Source organism: Ciconia boyciana, chromosome 1 (assembly GCF_034638445.1).
Source record: "Ciconia boyciana chromosome 1, ASM3463844v1, whole genome shotgun sequence".
NCBI classification, from domain to species: domain Eukaryota; kingdom Metazoa; phylum Chordata; class Aves; order Ciconiiformes; family Ciconiidae; genus Ciconia; species Ciconia boyciana.
The window spans coordinates 169139863-169147915 of record NC_132934.1 but is presented as its reverse complement, the minus strand read 5'-3'; the positions used below and the strand labels follow the sequence as shown (position 1 = coordinate 169147915).

General features: G+C 36.8%; 1 long non-coding RNA gene across 1 annotated transcript; it reads right to left on the bottom strand.

Moving 5' to 3' along the window:
- Window positions 1-3292: 3292 nt before the first annotated feature.
- Window positions 3293-7838, bottom strand: LOC140648275 (uncharacterized). The gene is made up of 3 exons (XR_012041157.1): window positions 7534-7838; window positions 5713-5773; window positions 3293-3744 (listed from the first exon to the last, which is right to left on the bottom strand). It is a non-coding gene; the product is annotated as an uncharacterized lncRNA (long non-coding RNA).
- Between the last annotated feature and the right edge of the window lie 215 nt (window positions 7839-8053).

Genomic DNA, 8053 nt, shown 5'->3' with positions numbered 1-8053 from the left:
CAAACACTGTAGGAATTATTTCAGTACAAGTGATTTCCTTCAGTGTCTTTTGGGGACCATCCCATAGCATGACATTTGTAGAGCTTTAAAACCCCTAAAAATACTATAGTTATAATGGATTCACAAGGATACCAAAGCTAGGTTTCTCTTCCTCCTTTACTGTTTAATCCCTCCCCTTTGTAATGAAAATTATTTTTATTTCTTAAGAAATTAAATTTCAGTAATAATGTAATTTTGCAAGTACATTTCACCTAATTATGGTGAAGTTTTACATGATAACTCATTACTTGGTAATTGCCTACCTAACCAAGGTGCATCACCAAATGACCAAGGTGATTTCTTTCTGTCAGTCTAGCTTGCTGTCTGCTTAGCCATTTATGATGTCAATAGTGGATATTAGAACACGATTTTACTCATATTCTATTAGTGAATGCTTTTCACAGAATCACAGAATGGTTGAGGTTGGAAAGGAACCTCTGCAGATCATCTGGTCCAGCCCCTCTGCTCAAGCAGGGTCACTAAGAGCCAGTTGTCCAGGATAGTGTCTAGATATTTTCTTTTAACATCTCTAAGGAGGGACACTCCACAACCTCCGTGGGAAACCTATTGCAGTGCTCGGTCACCCTCACAGTAAAAAAAGTGTTTCCTGGTGTTCAGAGGGAACCTCCTGTGTTTCAGTTTGTTCCCATTGCCTCTTGTCCTGTCCCTGGGCACCACTGAAAGAACATGGCTCCATCTTCTTTACACCTTCCCTTCAGGTATTTATGTACATTGATAAGATTGCCCCCGAACCTTCTCTTCTCTAGGCTAAACAGTCCCAGCTCTCTTAGCCTTTCCTCATACGAGAGGTGCTCCAGTCCCTTCATAATCTTTGTGGCCCTTTGTTGGACTCTCTCCAGTATGTCCGTATCTCTCTGAGGGGCCCAGAACTGGACACAGCACTCTAGGTGTAGCCTCACCAGCACTAACTATAGAGGAAGGATCACCTCCCTCAACCTGCCAGCAATACTTTGCCTAATGCAGCTGAAGATATCACTATCCTGCTTTGCAACAAGGGTACATTGCTGGTTTATGCTCTACTTGGTGTCCACTGGGACTTTCAGGTCCTTTTCTGCCAAGCTGCTTTTCAGCTGGATGGCTTTCAGCATGTATTGGTGCACGGAGTTGTTCCTCACCAGGTACGGGACTTTGCACTTCTGCTTATTGAATTTCATGAGGTTCCTGTTGGCCCGTTTCTCCAGCCTGCCCAGGTCCCTGTGGATGGCAGCACAACCCTCTGGCGTATCAGCCACCCCTCTCAGTTTGGTCTGCAAACTTTCCAAGGCTACACTCTACCCCATCATCCAGATCATTAATGAACAGGTTAAACAGGACTGGACTCAGTATTAATGCCTGGGGTTCACCGCTAGTCACTGGCCTCCAAGTACATTTTGTGCCATTGATGATGACCCTCTGGTCCCAACCATTCAGCTAGTTTTCAATCCACCTCACACTTCTGTTTACTGGTTTCATCTTTACAATAAATTTGTAACATAGACAGGTGCTTTTAATAAAAAAATATTTTTCGCTATTTCAGCTGCATAGAGTAACATTTTAACTTTTTCTTAATGTGCTGACTGAACTGTGCATTTTGATATTCCAACAAAGGGTAGTTGCTGAGGCTTTAAAAACATCACTCCTAGTATTAGCTTGCTTATAGACTTTCCAGGTTCATAACTTCCTGAATCAGACTGTGTGCCTGATGCATGCTGTTTGCATGATTTTTAATATATTGATTCTAATGCATTGTCTTCTAATTATTCACATTCACACAAAAGATAAAGACTTGAAAGCTTACTTCTTGACATCTGCTAAGAAAATAATTAATCAACTTCATCTCAAAGCACGAATAGTAACATTCTGGTCTACACCTGATACCTGGAATCCCTATAGAAGGAGAAGTTGTAAAACAGGTCTGTGGTCATACATACAGGCCGTATATTCCTAGTGCTTTCATAGCTCCAGAGCACTGACATTCAAGTGAATGCTCTGTTCTGGGAAGGAAAAATCTTACATGGAAACTTGTCCCCAAAGACTGAGAGTGAATCAGAAAGATTACTCCCATGTCTTCCATTCAGTTTGTTTTAAACTAAGATACATAAAACATAGGAAGTAGTTTTATTATGGACTAAATGTGCTCTTACTAAATTACTGAAGTCATCTTAAACAAGTGTTCGCTAATGCTACTATCTTGGCTAAATGTAACATGTAAGCACTTACACTTAAGACCATTTTTGTTTTAGGGTTGACAACTTCGTGTATGAGTCCACTGGGGCTATGCCTCTTCTGTGACATAAAAACCAGGGCCAGGGGCTTCTTGTGGGAGTGGTAACATGTCATAGCCCAGCAAATAGGTTTTAGTTCTGGAGAATCATCAACTATAAGGGATTCAGATTCTTACCTCCTCAAAAGTTACACTCCCTTGTGCCCTAGGACTACTCAGCACACTGTATATCCAGGCAAGGATGCAGGACTACCTTTTCCAACTCATTTGCATTATCCTGTAGGTATGAATACAGCCAAGTAGGTAAGTAATTCTAATTTGAGTATTTATGCTCCATAATTTACTTTCCTATGAAGGCATGAATAAGATCAAAAACATGTACATGTTCACAGACACACTGGAGAACATAAAGGGTGGAAGTTAAAACAAAAATTAATTCAAAATTATCAGGAAAAAGACATAACTTTGCATTCCACACAGTGACTTGCTTTCATGGTCTTCACTGTGAAATCAGTAATGAACATCAAAGTATAGATTTATAACAGAGGAATGTGATACTTGCTTTACATAACAGACAAAACCACATTCCTATCATATCCACAATATGGTCTTTAGTCTTCCCAAATTGTAGAGAATACGATTCCTGGCAGCATAGATCTTGTGTCTGCTTATCAGTGGATGTTAGACAGGTTTTCACAAACATTACTCTTCTTTCATCATAGTAGGGAACTTAGCTGTTTAGTTTTAAGAGAACTATTTATTCCTGCATTTTCCTGAACGGTCTAAATTTTGGAATTAAATACAGTTTCTCTGAGTCCTGGCAAATGAAAAAGGTCCGTAAATAGTTTGAACAAGCTTTAATCACATGTACATGAGGGAGACAGGCAGATCATACATCACAGAGCATCAAAGTAACACTCCTTACTTTTTTTCCTGTTAAAAAAAAAAAAAGCTGGTGCACAGGGCAATCAGTGTGTATGTAAATTCTGTTACTAAAATATTCAGTTTAATCAGTAAAATAGGCACAAACGCAACAGTTAGAGTGTGCAGCTGAATCTGTGATAAATATCAAGGCATGAAGCATGAGTCATAAAGAAAGAAAATGCAGTGTATCAAAATATTTCTGACTAGTATATATTGGCTTGAGCCAATTATGTAAATAGCAGTATGACCCAAAAAGTCATTTGAATGAGTTTGAGTTGACAAGGAAAATACAGTTTGATCACATTTTGAAAGTTAATTTCTGTGAATTGCTGCCCTTCAGAATAACACTGACTAAAGCCTGTATTTTGAGATTCTTTCCCAGTGGAGAAAATCAGGCTCAGGACTCAGGCTTCTTGCTATATATACAGAGGTCTCTGCTAAATGGTTATTGAGGTTCTCCTGTCTCATCTTCTCTCCCCTTCACTTGTTCCTCTGCACACACATCCCCATCAACTCAGCTGCTTTCTTGTCAGTGACATAAGTTTCTTTGAGTGGTTCTGTGGAAATAAAGAGTAAAAATTCTTGATTTCACTTTTTTTAATTTATGAAGAGGTTATATTCAGAATGTATCACAGAATCATTCATTTTTTCCTGCATAGCTATATATCCTGCTTGGTTTTAAACTTAGGGAAATTTTTTAGATCTAGTAAAGTGAATGCCTGCCAGGTTCTTAGTGTTAACTGAAACTTCTTATGAAATGTTTATGTAGATTTTTCAGTGACAGATTAAATGAAGAGGAAGAATAACAGCCTCATAACTGACATTCTTAACCATACCACCACATTTTATGGTCACCTTGATAACTCATATATTGCACAACTTCCTTCTTCTGCTAAGTGAATTCCATCTTAGAGATAAAACAGTTCAAACTGTCTAGCATTTCAATTTGGCAAACAGGCATGTGCCTTCTTCTGGAAACTATATAAGCCTTTGAAGGACACAAGATAATTTTCTTGAGATTTTTCAAAAGTTGAGACATTAAAAGACAGTAAATCACTTTTAACTAACTTGGTTTCATGGGCATATACCTATCAAAATTGTTATTAGACATGACCTCTTATCATTAAAATACATGGAAATCTGGCTATTAAAGTTAATAGGAATTGGAAAGTACCTTTAGGAAATAATTTGCAAATATATTTCTCTTCCTAAGGAAGCAGATAAGTAATAAGTAGTGCTTTTAAAATAAATAAAAAAAAAAAAAAAGGCAAAATAAGAACAACATAATAACTCACCATAACCTGTTTCATTTGCCTAAATCACTATCAAACAGAAACCTTAGATTCTAGACTGTTAGGAAAATGTATTTTTATATGTTATTAGAAGTATATACAGGCAGATGAAGTAAATTCTGAAACTTTACTAAGTTCCTGAAATTAAAATACTTTTTTTTGTTGTTGTTTTAGAAGTCAAATTAATTTTTGTTTGTTTTTCAGAAAGTGTAAATGAAAATTTTGAGCAGTCCTAGTTAAGAGAGTGATAATAAATACTCAATATCAGAAATGTATTTAAACTAATTTCCAGGAATGCATAAGTGTCATGGGTTTTACTCCCTTTTACCCTTAACGTTTCACCACCTACTTTCCTTGACACATACATTTTTGATACATGGGGTGACATCAAAAATACTTAATTTATGTAAAAAAAGTGAAAAATCCATCTTCTCCATTCACCGGGTTTTCCTGGAGTCTTAAAGTAACTTCAGAGAACATTATGTCTTTTAATACCACAATTCCAAGTTGCTCCCATGGCCATTTAAGCTATCTCCAAGCTCATTAAGATCAATAGAAGATAGTGCCCATACTGAGAGGGTTAATTTTATAACCTTCTTATTTTTTATATAATTGTTTATATCCTTGTTAATTTTATAATTCTTTGCTAATACACAAATATCTCTTTACATTTTAAAAAAAAGTTCTGATTATCCTTAAAAATCCTAAAATCCTTAAAAATAGATTTTAAAAAGTTACCAGTGCCCAGGCTTAGGGTTATTTTTTTAATTAAAAAATAAGTTTGAGTGATCAGTCTGACACCGACATATAAGTTTCATCCAAAAAGAAATTTAAACAGTGATCACTTGGAATTAGTTAACAGAAGCACAACACAAGTGAAAATAAAATGATAGAAAAATCTAGAAGATGTAACCCCCCAACATTTCCATTTTACACTAAAAAGTATAGTGAAAGATCAGAAACATATGCCTTATTTTAACAGCATTTCTGAAAGTAAACCTTGATGTTAATAGTAACAGAGCTGATAAATCTGACTTACACTATCTAGTGATTTGATTTAAAAATAAAAATCTGAAAACAGGTTTGACAGTAATTAATAAAGTCACTACAGATCAAAGTTACAAACTGGTCACCTTTTTGCATGTTGTTTGTTTATTTTAAGAATTCACACTATCTAGACAAATGGGAAGCTTAAAAAAAAAAAAAATAGAGATATTCAGTCTTCTATTTTACCAGTTATTCCTTCCTTGTAAATTCCTGAAAGGCATTGCATTGTAGGAAGTAGAATGAAAATCTGGATATAGAGAAGAAAAAAATAAATCAGAAATAGCACCAAGACAAGGGAGCCAAGAAGAGCATACCAGAAAGGCTAAGAAGAGCATTTAACTATTGTAACAAAGTAGTGTATTTCCTGAATTCATTTTCATCTCTTTATATACAAGTTATAGAAAGAAAGAAAGACAACTGAAAGCTTGCAATTTTACCAGAGTTTTACTTTATTTTCACCATTTTATATGATTTGATTTCAACTATTTCTCATTTTATCTACAGTTGAAAAGAGTGTTCACTGAGGAAATAGAATAGAGAATTAATTAGAATTTAATATATGAAATAGGTCAATGAAGGGACATAGATGAATAAGTCCAATATAGAATTAGGATTTAGTCATTTTACTCCTACATACTAGGATAAACCACAAAGGTTGTATTAATACTGTTTTGTTCTTTTGAATATATTGCTTCATCTGATTTTTGACACAGTAATTATAACAGACATTTTGTGCCATCAAATGATGTTTTCCCTTTTTTTTTTTGTAGCAATGAATACGATTTTTCTCCTCCATCCACATTTATTTGCTGCTCAGTACTGCAACTACTAACTTCTTTACTAATTATGATTTCTTAGCTCATAATTTGATTAGATGACAGAAAAAAGAACCTAACAATTGCAGAGACTGTGCAGTTTTGCGTCTCTTTCCATGCCCCAGCATATAGATAGCTAGAGAAGACAGAGTACCTATGAAAAATATCTCTACAATTACATACACACAGATGATGCTTGGTCGGTAAGATATATGCAAGTAGTTAAGATTTTATATAACAAGTTAAAAGAGCCTGAGGTATTATAAAATAAAAAATATTGTCTTGCATGTCCTAGCAGTGAAATGTTCAGAAAGTCCATACACCCATAAATAATCCCACTGCCCTTAGATTTATACAAAAGGTGATAAATAAGGGACAAACCTAAAGCCACAGTTTTTGCGAAGAAGAAGAAAAAAAAAACACAACAAAAAATAACCCCAAAAAAGCTTGAAACTCCTGCAGCTAGGGGTTGGGGGAGTGATTTTTTGAACCTTGACTCAAGTTCCTGGAAACCTTATAATCAAATTTAAGGTTTATTTGAGTAAAGAATATTCTTATTAACTCTACATGGCTGGCTTTTATCTTCATACCAAAACAGAGAGACAAGATCTTGTGTTAAGAGTAGCTTTTTCTTGATGTGGGTTCAAACTGTGACTGGGATAGTTGTCTTGACCTAGCAACTTCAAAGCACTTCTGGGACAAGTGGTTTCGAGATACTGTCTCGTCCCACTCGGTGGGTTGTGAGATGGGTGAATCTTTTTGATTCCCTGACGGTTTGTGTACCAACAAAGGCCGATCTCTGCTTGACAAAGCCGCAGGGCTGGTAAAGTCATGAAAATGACTCAGAGGAACAGCCTGACTAGTGATTTTATTAACTGGTGAATTTGACAAATGGACAAACTTAATAAACTGGCAAGCTCAATGAACGAACAAAGGCGATTTGGCAATGGAGCTATTTTCCATGCAACTCGTCACAATTTATCCAAAACTTACATGTAGAGGAAGAGAGAAGTGAGAAAAGGAAAGGAGAAGAGAGGAGGATAGAGAAAGGAAAGGTATCAACACCCTTGGATCCCGTGATGACGATGACAGGTGTGGCAACCCTCCGGTGATGGGCACGCGCATGGGTCCCTGGAGGGTGTGTCTTTTATACTCTAGTCCCCGCCTCGGGTTACGCCCCTTCAGGACTTACATGGTTCTTGTTCTAGAAAGTTCTCAATCTTCTGCGCAGGAGCTGGGGGACGGGGGTGGTCGCGAGGGGTCTCTCGGGTGGTCACAAGCCCCTTCCTCAGATCAACCCTGTGTGACCTCTGGCCATACATGGTAAGGTCCGTCAAACCTGGAACTGCGCATCCTCTGGTGTGCTGTCCATGTCCTGCTTTCCCGCTCTCCATGCTACCTGGTCCCATGCTCGCCCTGCAAATAACGCCTCACCTTGCCGCAATGTTTGAGACATTAACTCTTTCAGCCTCTCACAGATTCCCAGGAAAACCTCAAGTAATATGTTTCTAGGAGTAGCCACACGTTAGCAAAATTACACCAGTATTTACTTTGTTGAGTAGGAAATAAAGGAGAGTACTTTGAGCTCAGTAGGGAGTATCATAGACCTACCTTCACTTATTTCATAAAAATCGCAATACTATAGGAATGAAGGACATGTCACCAAATAATTTAATTTTACCAAAGCTTCACTGAACTTTTTTATTAATTCC